This window comes from Mus caroli, chromosome 13 (genome assembly GCF_900094665.2).
Source record: "Mus caroli chromosome 13, CAROLI_EIJ_v1.1, whole genome shotgun sequence".
NCBI lineage: Eukaryota > Metazoa > Chordata > Mammalia > Rodentia > Muridae > Mus > Mus caroli.
Genome location: NC_034582.1, coordinates 63,036,619 through 63,050,845, shown reverse-complemented (window position 1 = coordinate 63,050,845; position 14,227 = coordinate 63,036,619). Strand labels below are relative to the sequence as shown.

The 14,227-nt window shown below is 43.1% G+C and overlaps 2 pseudogenes; one reads left to right on the top strand and one right to left on the bottom strand.

The window, feature by feature from the left end:
• The window catches only part of LOC110308525, a 17,313-nt pseudogene extending 3,447 nt beyond the window's left edge, over nucleotides 1-13,866 (bottom strand).
• Nucleotides 13,867-13,893: 27 nt separating this feature from the next.
• The window catches only part of LOC110308536, a 4,442-nt pseudogene continuing 4,108 nt past the window's right edge, over nucleotides 13,894-14,227 (top strand).

Genomic DNA, 14,227 nt, shown 5'->3' with positions numbered 1-14,227 from the left:
ACTTGTGAGACTGGCAATCAAGTGGTGACTTCAACACACTGGACAGATGAACACACAGGGTGGGTGAGAACACGAAGTGAGTGTACACACCAGGTNGGTGTATACACTGGACAGGTAAACACACTGGGAGGGTGTGCACAGGGGTTAGAGGCGAACACACTAGGTGGGTGAACGAACAGGTGGGGAGTGGACACACTAGGGAGGCCAGTGAGCACACAGGGGTGTGTGTGAACACACTGAGCAGGTGAACACACCAGAAGGATGAACACACCAGGTGGGTGAACACATTGACAGAAATAGAACATTTTTATGCATGTAGTGTTTCACTTCTCAAAGCTATAAAATTTTATATACAGATACACTACCTAGAATGTCCCTAACAAGATGAAACAACATACTTGAAATACATCAGTGTTATGCTTTAAATACAATAAAATAAACACCTAAAGGAGATACCAAATCAGGAAAATTCTTCTAATTTGCTTTTAAAGGACAGAAGCAGCCGGGCAGTGGTGGCACACGCCTTTAATCCCAGCACTTGGAGGTAGAGGCAGGTGGATTTCTGAGTTCGAGGCCAGCCTGGTCTACAAAGTGAGTTCCAGGACAGCCAGGGCCATACAGAGAAACCCAATCTCGGGGGGTGGGGGTTGGGGGGAGGGACAGAAGCTCTGCTAAAGGCAGCATATCTGTCAATGAATAGCTAGTAAAGTTAGCACCTAGCATTTTGAGAAATACTCACTTAGCAGAATACAACAGACAAAAAAATCAATTGATAATGAAAGAAACAGCCCACCTAGATTAGACAATAATTTTCCCAATTATTCTATTATTATATAATATTATAGCTACCTGTGGCTATTTAAGGCTGCATGGAATCTGAATCTCCCTGCTCATCCTCCATCTTCCTCCTCTCTTTTCCTGTGTTGCTCCCTGACTCTGCAACTCTTGGCTCTGCCTCCCTTTTCCCTGTCCAATCGCAGGCTTCTTGTACTAATATTTAAACTAATTGGACAGATAAAATTCTACTACAGGAAAGCCATGCTTTATCTTGTATTTTTGAACTGTTCACTTGGGTGCACTGATTCAGCCATCACTACATACCTGGGTATGTGCCTACACTTGCCTGTGTCTTCACATTCCAAGACTCTGGTTGTCGTTCTAGAAATGTGATCAGGTATGGCTTGGAGAAAGCAAGACCTGTTTGGAAAAGGGAATAAGATGCTTGGCTGTTTTCTCCTGGAAATTAACATTTGGACTTAGTTCTATGCATATATGGGAAGAGATTATGAATGACTGCAGAAAATTCTATGATTAACACACTTCCTGAAAGATGATATTCTTAGGAGTCATTTACAACCTGCAGTTCCTGAGCCTCAATACAAGGAAAAGTATTAACACAAAAGGATGAGGCATTTTCTCTAGCATGTGTTCCATGCCTCCTGCTACCAAGCTTCTAAAAAGGCCACTACAATGGAGGGTGCATACCTCCACAAACAGGCTAAGCATACTTTAAAATATTTCTTAGCCCCATCACATTCTATCTTTTTCTCTTTAAAGGCAGGCACATGAGCTACATTGTTGGAAGGCACAAACTCTGCAACACGAGTTACCCTACAAATGGAGGCAGTCCCTTTTGACAGTGAAATAAGAGTTCACAATGGAAGTGATCCTTACCCAGGAACACAAGGTTGCTGTAATTCTCCAACATCACTTCCTTATACAAGTTCCACTGAGCAGAGTCCAGACATTCACGCTCCTCTGCAGAGAAATCAATGGCCACATCTCTGAATGACAGCAGTTTCTGAAATTAAATGAAATCCATAGCAAAAATTAATAACATAAATACCGAATAGTCAACATGCTTGCAGTCACAATTCTAAATTTTGAAGAAGATGAAATTATAGATAGAAATGGTTCTAACATAGGTGCGTGGTATTAAATACCTTGAAATGAAATGATCTCATGAATTCATCCTCTTTAAAGAAAGAGAATGACATAAGTTCCAAAACTTAAATAAATGTAATTTTATGGAGATAAATTGTAAAATGTAGGAATTCACAAAAATATATATTTAGTGTGGAATGCTTGCATAGTACACCACACATTGCATGCATTCTCACAGGAAGAAGCTATGGTGAGGAGTACCACAGTAGAATACTGTAGCCACAGTGGAGTCGGGGCCATACACAGGAGCCCTGATTTCAGTAATGCACAGAGACCCAGAGACAGTACTAGTTAGTTCCAACCACCCCACCTCATTTACTGATACTCAGTCCCGCAAATGCCTCAATTTCAACTTCTTTTTAAGTATCTTCTCTCTCTAGTTTCACCACAAACAGGACTTGTCCTCTGAAAGTGAGCCAAGATGCCATAGAGTTTGCAAGTGTACCATTGCTTTCCAGTTGTGTAGCTGATGGCTTTGGGCATAGGTTCATGTCCAGACCACACAGGCCTTAGAGATGGAAGGCTAACTCTGATTATCAGTCCTTTTAGGAATATGGGGGTATATGGTGGATTAATAAGTTAAAACTCCATAGGGTCTTCCTGTCTGATTGTTTCTCTTAGCCCGTTTATGAAGCTGTCATTCCACTGACTTAGAGATAAACTCCTGTCATGGTTCATACAAGTCCTTAACTACGGAACTAAAACTACACATTCTTGGCTTGGTCAGGATTGGCAATGGCCCCCTGGCAGGAGGTGCACCTAACACTGATAATGCCAGAGATATGATTTGTGGTAAACAAGCAAGGTCTCCACTTGTTACATTCTGTTTGCTTTTTAAAATCTTCATCTAATTCGTCTTTTATGTGCAGTTAACATTACTTTGAATGTACAAATGAAACTACACACTTGGTCTATAAAGTTGTTAAAAATTAACGAGCATTTGACTCATCTTGTTATACATATTAAGAGTATATAATCTATAAATATAATAGATTAATATAGTTTAAAATACTTACCTGCTATTTGAGTGTTGGAATTAAAATGAGGCTGTTTGCTGGGTCCATATGCTTTCTTTATTGATTGTTAATTTTGATCCAACCAGGGGTGTTTATTTGTCAACACTCTGTATAAGGTTATATTCTGTTCTAAAGAACTGCCTCTTTGGGAATTATCACTTCAATAGAATTTATATAGATATAATTTAGGAATACTTATCAATCCATGTATCAATAGATAGGATGATAATTAAACTAAACGTCTGATCTGCAGAGGCACTTCCGTCACGGGGCTTTACATGTACCTACACCTCACTATCTTGTTACATAGATGAGCTCACTCTAAAGATTGGGGGTCACTCACCTAGTTTCAGATACTTAGCTTAATCTTTTATATTAAATTTATCTAATTAAATCTATTCAATCAATTTATGGTGTAAGAGACACAGTCTTGTCCTTTGCTCTTTATTTAGTGTCAATTACCATTCTTTTGTGGTAGCAGTTCCACAGCATCATGAGAGCTATGTTTAGATCATCTACATCACAAGAACTGTTTATAGATCATCTACTTTAAAAGAGGATTGTTGGAAGGTTGATGGGCTAGCATCAGTGTGAAATCCTGAGGGTACAGTTATGCTGGTTGCAATAAGAAAATCCCACCTATATGTTTGCACATACACCTCCTTGGTTTAATAACTTATCTATTGTAAAAACAAAAAACAAAAAAACATTACAACCAAGACAACTTTTTTAGCGGGGTGGGGTGGGGGTGTTGTTTTGAGACAGGGTTTCTCTGTACAGTCCTGGATATCCTGGAACTTATTCTGTAGATAAATCAAGCTGGACCGGAACTCAAAGATCCATCTGCCTCTGCCTCCTGAATCCTGGGATTAAAAATGTAAGCCACCACTGCCCAGCACCCAGGGCAACTTATAAAAGATTGTTACTGGGCTTATGGTTTCAGACGATTAGAGTCCAGAATAGTGAAATGCTAGCAGGAATTGCTGAGAGCTCACATCTTGATCCACAGGCAAGAGGCAGAGCTCTGAGAGAGGGTAGGAGTCTTTCTGACATCTCAAAGCCTGTCCCAAGTGACATCTTTCCAACAAGGCCACTCCTACGACTCCTTCCCAAGCAGTTCCACCAAATGGAGACAAAGCATTCAAAGAAGAGCCTAGGGGCACCATTCAAACCACACCTTCAGACTGGGGTTTGGGGGTGGAAGTGTCCTGTATCCCGGAGTCTGCTGAGTAGTATGGTTGTCTTCTACCGACTACATGTAAATGAAGTAGAAGAGAAAGACAGGAGTAGTTAAGATCTGGGAAGAGAGATCCCCTCACTTGAGTTTGAAGCTTTTCAGCAGCTGAAAGTCAAACATTCTGACAGCTAACACTCACTGTGAAGGTTTCCAGCAGAGGCAATATTTCTCTTCCTTAGTAATACTTTCAAATAAAAATGTTACAACAGCCATGAATAGGGCTGGAGAGATGCCTGAATGGGTAGATACGGACTGCCAGAAACTCTGTCAGCTAATAACAGAGTTCAATACCCAGAGCTCACATGGTGAAAAGGGAGAATGACTCGCAGAAGATATCCTCTGACCTTGTAGGTCTTACCATGTCAATGTGGCACAAACCAATAATCCTAGTCCTTGGTAGGCAGAGGCAGGAGGATTAGGAGTTCAAGGCTGGCTTCATCAAGGGGTTTATAAGGTCCCAGTCACAGGGTCCTGAGTGATCAGAGCTCCTCAATTCCGTCTTTTCGTCTCTCTGACTCACTGTACGTACTTGGGTGAGTTTGTCTAGAACTGTTTGGGGAGGGTTAGGGAACCTAGGTGCCACATTCTTTGATAAGAGTTGGTTTAAAGCCGGGCGTGGTGGCACAAACCTTTAATCCCAGCACTCGGGAGGCAGAGGCAGGCGAATTTCTGAGTTCAAGGCCAGCCTGGTCTACAAAGTGAGTTCCAGGACAGCCGAGGCTACACAAAGAAACCCTGTCTCGAAAAAAAAACAAACAAAAACAAACAAACAAAAAAAAGAGTTGGTTTAAGTGAGTTTAGACACTGCAGATGACATGCAAAGACAGAACAGCTGGCCATTAAAGAGCGATGAAGACCGACCTCTTAGGATGCAGGATTATTCCCCCCCCCCCCAGAGACATTTCAGCCCCCTCCCACCGGTAACCAACAGCCCTGCACCCAAGCCTATTCTCACACCAATTTGTTTCTCCATTTTGAAAAGGAGTCCAAATGCAGTCTCCGAAGGTACTGGCTGATCTATTATTTTCTAGTACCTTTCACTCTACACTACGGAGTGAACTACTTGGTTGACACAAAACTCAAATCCTTCCCTTTAGGGGACTCTTCTGCCCTCATATGGGAGTGTTAGTCTTGGGGTTGACGTCACAACAGTGATCACGAAGGACCCCTATGCAAAATAGTTGTTCATAAATCTAACAGTTCATTACCAAGAAAATGGAACCAACATTCCAAACAACAGCCGCCCTCCCAAAATTCCCTTCACTTGCAAATAAACAAGGTTATGAACTTTTGTCAACTCCAAGAGTCCTCCTAGGCCGGCTATAAAGTAAAGAAAGCACCATACACCCAGCTGGCTCTAGATTTCCTGAGAAATCTGACTACAACCATGTGAGCCTGAGTCAGCTAGAGAGCATGAGTTTCCCCAGCCAAGCAGGAGAGTGCGCGCCCAGTCATAGCCTCAGGCTGTCATCAGACACCAGTCAGGGTGAAACCTGCCAGGATTTCCAGCAGTTCTCACTCCTGGGTCCTGAGCCAGCTCTCCTGTGCAGGGTGGACTCCAGCAGTAGCCTCGTGCAAGCAAAGCGGTCACTCTCGGAACCGACCCCATTGCCCTTTCCGCAGCTCTGACCTGCATCCAACGTGGGGTTGGCCCAGCCTAGGTCAGCACAGCGCCCCCAAGTCCGCTTCTTCCCGCCTCCCATCCACAAACTCTCGCCCTCCATTCCGGACCCATCACTGCGCGGACCCTCAGGCCTGCAAGGCTGGTCTGCACCCTGGACGAACCTCCATGTGAGAGATGCAAACCGAGTACTGAGCAAGACCTATTTCTTGCTCAACTTTGGGAAAGATGCAATTATGCAGAGAGTAGAAACGTGGTTTCCTGAATGGCTCCTTGTGACGTCGTATGGACAAGACTACATTTCCCACAACTCTATGCGAAAGAGATCCCTTAGAGTAGAAGGGGTTGGGAGGAAGCAGTCAGTTTGTGTCCTGGTACAACCACAGGGAGCCAGTTGGCTTTTAAAATGCTAAATTTAAACCGGGGCAGTGGTGGCCCTCGCTTTTAATCCCAGCACTTGGGAGGCAGAGACAGGCTCTGAGTTCGAGGCTAGCCTGGTCTACAGAGTGAGTTCCAGGACAGCCAGGGCTACACAGAGAGGGAAAAATAATGCTGAATTCAGTACAGGACACGTTTAAATGTGAATTGAGCCTTTGACAGTAACCTTTAATAGGTTTGCAACTTATTTCTGTTCAATATGTTGCGATTTAAACTCAAAAGTGTACTTATTATGGAATATTCTACATGTAAAGTTCACACTGATTCAATATTACTATAAAATAACTCTATATGTGGCCTTCCTTGTAGTCGAACTGCTCGGGAACTTAAGACAGGAGGATCCCAAATCCAAAGCTAACCTGGGCCAAATAAAGAGACCTTGTTTCAAAATACAATGTACAAGTAGGGTTAGGGAGCAAGGGGCAAAGCCCTTGACTATAGTGGAGGCTTGGCTTAATAACAAGCATTACATATGCATAAATACTCCTTGTTCTCCTGTATGAGCCATACATGGAGTAGACTCCACAACTGGATAACGTTTTCATATGAACACTGGAAACTTCCATACAGTGAAGGGCATGGATCAGGGACACAGCTGTTTTAAATCATTAGACAAAGTTAAACATCCAGCTCTCTGATGTTAACGTGAAGAAATCCCGAATTTATCTCAGGATCTTTTGGTCTGTCTGTAAATCCAGTGTACACACGTTCATCCACTAATTTGAGCTATACAAGAGCTTCATCCTCTTCTACCAGTGTTTTCATGAATGCAGGGAAGTATTGTTGGGAACAAGAAAAGAAACGTATTCTAAGTACTATGATGATTTCATTTTCAGATTTCATTTTATCCTAGAGAGAAACTAAATTCATAGTTCCAGGCCCTAGGGGAGCTATAGCTGAATAGCTTCTGTTTTAAACAGTTGTCTGAGTCCAGATATCTCAGAGACAACTTGTAAGGAGACAATGTCTGAGTCCAGCCATCTCAAGGGCAACTTCTCCATCTTGCTGGCAGGGTCAAACAAGTTCATGTTCCCAGGCCCATAAAGAACAGCTATCACTCACCTTTCCAAATGTTTTCTTAATTTGTTAACAGGTGTGTGTGTGTAGAGAGAGAGATTGCTATTATTTAAACCAAGGTTTTATATACACACACACACATATATATATATATATACATATAGATAGATATAGATATAGATATAGATATAGATATAGATATAGATATATACTACATGCAGCTGACCCAGTCCTTTGTCTCCTTAGCACTCTGATCTCCTAATCACTCCAGACCTAATGTCTAGGAGAACGAATTAAGGACCTTGAAGCCAAGTGCCCTGGATACCACCCAGTCTCCAATGGTACTCCTTTATTTAACCCATAATGTCAAAATACAATTGGTTAATAGTGCAGCTCCCCTCCCATGGTCCCCCTTGTTTTGTGTTCCCATCCTTTAAAAATGTTGTTCAAACTCCCTTTGGGGAGGCAGTTCAGATCCCGAAGTGACTGCCTCCTCGAGGCTCTGAAAATAAAGCTTCAATTTTTAAGTATTCATATCTGAAGTGAGTTTTCTCAGCTTCCACCCCAAATCCAACAGTATTCGCTAGCAGGTGTGCTAGGAGCTCATGCTTACTTCCCCTGCTCCTCTCCCAAGTGGAGGGACACAGTTCCAGGGATCATACTGTGTGTGCATTGACTCCTGTTCCATCATCGATTGGAATTCCCCATGCAGAACCTTGCTTGATCTGCCATCATCAGTTTCCTTTCTTTTCGGATCCTGAAATTATTCCTATATGACAATGGTTAGAAAGTCAAGAGCATATGCATCAGTTCTTCCAAATCAGGACAGAGGAATGATTCTTCCCTGGATGCAAAGCTATCAGAAATAGCTTCCAAGGACTATCAAGTGAGTTCACTGGAATAAGCCAGATTGGCATTACAGAATATTGAGTCCTCCTAACTCCTAGTAGGAATATTTATTCCTGGGAGCATCATGTCAGAAACCAAAGCACAAAGCACTATCAGAAGGAAGAGTCCATGCTTATTTGATGGTCACTGATTGATTGATAGCATTGGAAGCTATTTCTGAGCTGACAGAAGAGCACAGTTATTTTTAATCACCATCAGGAAATCATAGTGTCTATATGTTTTCCTTGCAGTGATTGAGCATGGGTCTTAGTAATTAGTGACGTAGATACCCTACATATGTGTAGTATCTGGCACAGAAGAATACATTGTCTCTGTGGTAAACATAAAGAGATGCACATGTGATCGCTTTATAACTATCCCCTCAGAGGCTCACATATTTCCATCATTTGGTCCCCAGTGAGTGGTGCTCTTTGGGTAAGATGAGCTGTGTGGCCTTGCTGAGGGAATTATGTCACTGGGGCTGGGCTTTGAAAATTTAGTGATTTCTAGTTCACTCTCTTGGTTTTGTGTGTGAGGTCGAGGATTTTCACCCCCGGCCTCCATGCCTGCCTCTAACGGACATGTCTCCCTGGCTAACTTTCTGGAACCTTAAACCAAAATAAATACTTTCTTTAGTAACTTGCCATGGTTTTTAATTCCAAAAATAGGAAAGAAACTAATTCAGAACAGTTCTGAGGGAAGAGTGTCAGGAATGTTAGGACCTGCAAGGTATAGGAATGATTGGTGTAGTCATGCAGAGAAGCCTCCTATCGCTCTCAGGGCACTGCATGATGTAATAATCACCATTAATAGTCCAACCTGTGCGTACAGCATCCTTGCAAATGATGCTCATGTTTACGTACAAACAGAACACATATCATCCACAAGGGGAGTCACATTTTATATAGGTTTGAACTAGAAACATTGCCCTATTAAAAATACTAAATTAAATTGAGATCATTCAATATATGTACTTGGTAGTTTGGATGAGAATTCGCCCATAGGTTCATATATCTGCATGCTTAGTCCCCAGCTGATGAACTATTTAGAAAGGGTTAGCAAGATGCAGACTCATTAAAGAAGGTGTCTCACTCACTGAGGGTGGGCTTTGATGCTGTGTGTGGATCAGGATGTAAAGCTCTCAATCATTTCTCAGACACCATGCCTGTCTGTCTACCATCATGCTTCACATCATGTTGTTAATGGCCAAACCCTCTAACATGCCTCCAGATACATATGTAGCAGAGGATGGCCTTATATGACTTCAATAGGAGGGTAGGCCTTTGGTCCTGTGGAAGCTTGATGCCCCATCAAAGGGGGATGCTAGATTGGTGAGGCTGGAGTGGGTGAACAGGCAGAGAAACCCCCTCATAGAGGCAAAGGGGAGGGGGAGAGGGGATGGGATGGGGGGTGTTGTAGAGGGATAACCTGGAAGGGGGATAACATTTGAAATGTAAATGAATAAAATGATTAATAAGAAAAAAGTCTTAGCCAGCACTGGTTTTATAAATCGGGCTGAACTGGGTTCATTCTTCCTCACCTGGATGTTTTCCCCTGCCAGCGGTCAAGCCTACAAGGACCTCATGCACCACTCAAGGAAGAATAAGATTGAGTTAGCACACACTCAAGGTACTGTCCGTCGTGACACACACGGCTAAAAGGAAGACTGCGATGTGACATTTCTTCCAAAATAGAGAAGCAAAGGCGTTGAAGTCCAGTGTTCACTTCTACGGCCTTTGGTGTTTTCAGCCTAGGATTCCAGTCCATGTGATGGTATTCTCCTTATTTACAGTGTTTCGCTGCAGATACTCATCGCAGTCTAGAAATTCTCTCACAGGCATGCCCATAGGTTTGTTTCCAAAGGTAATCGTAATCTCCATATAGTTGAGTACTAAGAGGAATAATCACAGTTTTCCCCCTATGTTAACTTAAATGAAATATATCACTTTACACATAACTTTCTTTTCACAGTACCCCACAGATTCTGTCTCAGATTTTCTGTGAATTACACCACTAACTCAGCAACTTTTATACAGGAAAACATTTAATTAGGGCTTGGCAAAAAAAAAAAAAAAAACCAAAAACCAAAAAATCCCAGGAGAGGCTATTGGTGAAAGTACTGATGTGTTTATAAAAAAGATAAAGACAAGGGAGATATGTTCTATGGAGGTGTGGTGAGGCGTGAAGGAAAGGAGAGCCTTTGCAGGCCCATGCTGAGACCTGCCCCTGAGGGACAGAGTTTATTCAGGGCATGGGAAGAGTAGTAGAGGCAGAGAAAGACAGAGAGAGGGAGAGTAGAGAAGTAGAAGAGTAGAGGAGTAGAGGCCAGCCATGAGCACGTGGAGAGAGAGGGGGGAAGGGAATGGGGAGAGAGGTTGGGGAGAGAAAGCAAGGGCAAGAGAAAGCAAGAGCACAAGAAAGTGAGGAGGGGGCAAGTAGACCCTTTTATAGTGAGTCAGTTATACCTGGCTGTTGCCAGGTAACTGTGGGGTGGAGCTTAGACAGAATGCTAACAAGTACAGCTTAGTTGCAGCAGAAGACCACATCATTTTGGATATGCCGGTACCATAGGATGACCACCAAGAACAGCAGCAGGTGTGGAGTAGAGCTAGCTAGCCCAAGTGTGGAAGACAAGCTCTGTGTGCTGCAGAGAATGGAGCCAGAGAAGTGACCTATGCCCCTTGAAGGATCCCAGAAGATAAGTGAATCCTAGATAATTAGATGTTGACATAGTTAAAAGTTTTGAAGCTTTGTTTTGCTTTAAGATTTTTACCTGTGTCCCTGTTATTCCTTCTTGAAGTAATAATGTATTTATCTTATTTTTATTTTTTATTTTAAATAGACAGACCCAGAGGAAGGTTACAGTGGGCAACTTAGCTGAACTAGGCATCCCCAGGGATTTAAAAATTCTCTGACCTTGTTTGAAGAGCCACTAAGTGGTGACTTCCTGCCCTTCTGTTATAGGTTTCCCAGGACCACACTCTTCCAATTCTCAAATGACCTCCTATAGCCTCTAAAACTAAAATAAATTATAAGAGAGCCACTGAGGGATTGCTACAAGAGTTACAGACCTTGGGCTACAGAATGTTGGCTTAGCCCAATGTTACATATCACAGGTTACCCATTTGGCTATCAGCTGACAGGAGGCAAAAGGAGCCTGTTCAGGATTACAGGATTGCTGTAATCCTTCAGATCCCAGCTCCAAAAAATGAGAGACAGGTTCAAGAGTTCCTAGGTGTAGCCATGCATTACTGCCTCTAGATACCAGAGGTTGTGGAAATAGCAAGACCACTATACACCAGCACAAAATGGGGCACTGTGTCCCTAACCTAGCCTAAGACGAAAACAAACAACATCCATGGCTTTAAAAACAGATCTTACTTCAGCTGCACGTCTAGAATTTCCAGACATCTCAAACCTTTTCATCTGTTTGTCCACAAAACAAAAAACATTACAAAAGAGGTTCTAACCCAAACTTTCAGGTCATGTAAATGCTCTATTACAAACTTGTCCAAATGATTAGACCCTGTAGGACAGTCTCTCTGTTTAAGAGCTGTGGTGGCTACTACTAGTCTAATTTTTTTTTTTAAAAGTTAGTCCTAAGTCCAGATCTTATATTCACAGCAACCCATGCAACCGGGGCCCTCCTCTCAGGAACACCAGAGCAATGACTGTCTAATGACCCGTATGACCCAGAACCAGGCTCTACCCCTGTACCACCCTCAAGTCTAGTTTGAAAGACCAAACACCATCAACCTCATTATGGCCTTTGCCTGATGATGACTACCTGCAGATGTTAGCAAATCAGGCACAGCCTGAGGGCCTGGTGACAGCAGGACACTCAGCGGACACATTCCCACTGTCACCTCATGTCACTTGTCCTCCTGCACGTGTGCTACATCCCCTGATAAAAGGACCCGTTCCTCCTCCCTGCCGTTCCTTTTTCCTCCCCCATCCCTAAATAATCCTCCCACTTGAAACCTGTCCCATGGTGATACTTTTTGGATCCAACAGCAGGTGCTCATCAATGACTGTGACTTTCAAACCTGAAAATTGAGAGAAGACCAAAGCCACAATTTCCCAACTAAAATAAGCTGTATTTTGGGGTGTACCCGGGACTTGCCAGCCAGCTGTCTCACCCTAAGTGGGGATTTGAGAGAGCAGCCCCTAATGGCCTCTTTAAGGCCCTTTTATAGGAGAGATAAGGTGTCCACAGAGACAAGGGAGTTTACTGTTATACATTGTTAAAAAGACACAAGGAAAGGGAAAGACCAAGGGTAAGGATATACAATGTGTGAATGGAATCATAACCAAGAAATAGGAACTTATTCTTAATTACAAATAGAAACCTTAGGTTGCCAGGACTTAACACAGGACAAACAGGGACTTATTCTTCAACTACACCTAGAACCCTTAACCTGCAAGGTATATTGTTCTTGTTTTGATCTCTGCTTTGGGCCTGATGCATCCACTATAAGATTATGCTTGGAAGATCACCCCTGCCACCTCCCTGTCTCAGATACCAACAGCAGGTGGAACAACTCTCTAACCATTTCTCTCTCAAGTCATTACAGGCCCACCTCCATGAAGGTCTTGCCCACCTCCAAGTTTACCACTGGCTTCCCCTGTTAGAGACTGGTAATACCATCTGGGTCAAGCAGGTCGTAAAAAGGGCATTGGAACCAAGGTCTCAACCAACTCTCCTCTCTAGAGCACTTAACACACCCAGGGCCAGAGTTCTACCTCCCACTTAGGAAGCTGAGGGATCGCCAAGGGATCTTGACAAGGTCCACTGCTTGGTTAATCATTCCAGCCAGAAATTGGCCAGGATTGTTGGGTTTGCTTAGGCCCCCAGCCCTCGAACTAGATTAGGATAAGGACTAACTAGACTGTCAGCCATTGACTGACAAAGTTCACTGTGATTGGGCATAGCCCAAATTACGTTAGAGCACTTACAAGGGACTGCAGCTTAACTTAATATCCAAAACCTTTAGTCACAAGACTCTTTCCCTTATTCTAAGGCCTGTTGTTATTCCCTGTGGGCTAACTCATCTGGACAGTAGCAATATTACCAAGCTCCTGAGACTATTTGGAGGGCATGTACTAATGGTTTAACCAAATGTGTTCTATTCTGACACTTTATGTAATGAAAACGAAAAAAAGGAAAAGAACATTTTAACATGGACCATGAACTACAAAAAGGAAAAAAAGAAAAAAAGAGCTCTGGGGCTGGAGAAATTGCTCAGCAGTTAAGAGCATTGACTGATTTTCCGAAGGTCATGAGTTCAAATCCCAGCAACCACATGGTGGTCTGTAATGGGATCTAATGCCCTCTTCTGGTGTGTCTCTAGACAGCAACAGTGTACTCACATAAAATCTTTTTTTTTTTTTAAAGAGTAATGAGAAAAATGTCTTCTTGCTTCTTGTGGCTGAGAAAAAACAACATTAAGAGAGAGAGAGAGAGAGAGAGAGAGAGAGAGAGAGAGAGAGAGAGAGAGAGAGAGAGATCAGATAATTAAGTCTCTTCTTTTGGTTCCTCTGGCTAACTACTCTGCTATCAGCACTGGCAGGGCCTTTAATTCTGACTAAATTCATAATAGGCTCCAATATCAAATGTCTACTAACCGTGCTGTTGGGCAGACATCTGTAATTCTTCTTCTGAAGCATGTTGACTCGGGATATGGTTTTTGTTCTTAAAAGCTTACCCTGAGGGCCGAGGCTGCTCTCCCAAGATGGCGGCTCCTCCGGGCGAGTACTTCAGCGTTGGGAGCCAGGTGTCGTGCCGGGCGTGCCAGGAGCAGCGGCTGCAGGGCGAGGTGGTAGCCTTTGACTACCAGTCCAAAATGCTGGCTCTAAAATGTCCTTCTTCTAGTGGAAAACCCAACCATGCAGACATCTTGCTTATAAACTTACAGTATGTTTCAGAAGTGGAAATAATTAATGATCGGACAGAAACCCCTCCTCCCCTAGCTTCACTCAATGTTAGTAAGCTTGCCAGCAAAGCACGGACAGAGAAGGAGGAGAAGCTGAGCCAGGCCTATGCGATCAGCGCTGGTGTCTCCCTGG